The sequence below is a fragment of the Carlito syrichta genome, unplaced genomic scaffold (assembly GCF_000164805.1).
Source record: "Carlito syrichta isolate Samal-C Ts95f unplaced genomic scaffold, Tarsius_syrichta-2.0.1 Scaffold306677, whole genome shotgun sequence".
Classification (NCBI taxonomy): Eukaryota; Metazoa; Chordata; class Mammalia; order Primates; family Tarsiidae; genus Carlito; species Carlito syrichta.
In genome coordinates, this window is record NW_007250773.1 from 579,736 (window position 1) to 581,066 (window position 1,331).

General features: G+C 36.4%; 1 protein-coding gene across 1 annotated transcript in view; it reads right to left on the reverse strand.

Annotated features, from left to right (window-relative positions):
- The window catches only part of GRSF1 (G-rich RNA sequence binding factor 1), a 35,351-nt gene that overhangs the window by 11,578 nt on the left and 22,442 nt on the right, over window positions 1–1,331 (reverse strand). The gene's annotated exons all lie outside the window — the stretch shown is intronic.

Genomic DNA, 1,331 nt, shown 5'->3' on the forward strand with positions numbered 1-1,331 from the left:
TCAGCTTCCCAAAGTGCTGGGATTACAGGCTGAGCCATCAAGCCCGGCTAAAAATTCATTTTTAATCAGACACATATGATAGTCAGATTCTTATCAGTACTACATAAACAGAACAACCATACTAACTGGTTATCATTCCAAACCAAACCAACAGAATGCTTTAAAGAGAGCATGCAACCTCCATGTAGGTGAAGATAGGATTGCTATTAGACTTTTTGAAGAAATAATGATAGAACCTCTGAGGCCACACTATTAACTGAAGACTCAAAATATGAGTATACCTATATGCTCTCAAGTTCATGAAGTTAATAATAACTTTGCTGTTTTATTTTTTTCACTCCTTGAAGTATCTCTTATAAAATAAGAATGTTTTTAAAAATCCTTTTCTCAAAAATCAGGGAATCCTATTGCAAGAAAACAGCATGGTATCTAAAGGAAGCTTTGGGCAGTTAGAAGCTCTGGGTTCCTGTCTAGTTAATAACTGTTCTATGACCAGCTGCCTCTGAGCTCCAGTTTCTTAAACTAAAAAATGAATAGGCTGAACCAATTTATTATAAAACCAAACTTTTTTACTCTGAATACTAAACCTACTCCATATTATTTTATAACTATAAAATCTTGTTATTAGGCCAGGTGTGGTAGCTCACGCCTATAATCCCAGCTACTTGAAAGGCTGAAGCAGAAGGATCACCTAAGCCCAGCAGGTTGAGGCTGTAGTGGCAGTGAACGTGCCACTGCACTCCAGCCTGGGTGACAGAGTGAGACTCTGACTCAAAAAAACTCCAAAAAACAAAAAAATCCTGTTATTCTTTTTTTATTTTAAAGTGTAATAAAAAGCCACACTTTTTAGCCACAGAATATGAAACAAGCCTTGACAGCCAGCAAGATGCCATTATACTGGTCAAAGATACTCCAGAAATACAGTTATTTTCTCCTCCACTTTCCCCAATTACAACAAGTTCAATTTTAGAACTTCTGTTCAAACTTATTGAGACTGGGTATCTTACACACATTTATAATGTCTTGGGCATTGGCTTGGAAAGGCAATCCTCTCATGTGGACGAAATGCAGAGATGGTGTAGTTCCAAAATCCACAGCCTCTGGAAGCTTCTCTGACACCTCCTTAGGCAATTCTAAAAGGTGGAACAAAAAGCACTATCAATTATCATGTCAATCCTCAATTCTCTTTGAATCAGTGAAGGGCTTTATAAGTCAAAACAATCTGAAATTGCTGCCACTTAACAAATATCACCTGAATACCTGTAAGCATTTAGTGCCTCAAATCATTACCAGATTAAGAATTTTATTTCCTATTTTTATTTTAAATATGT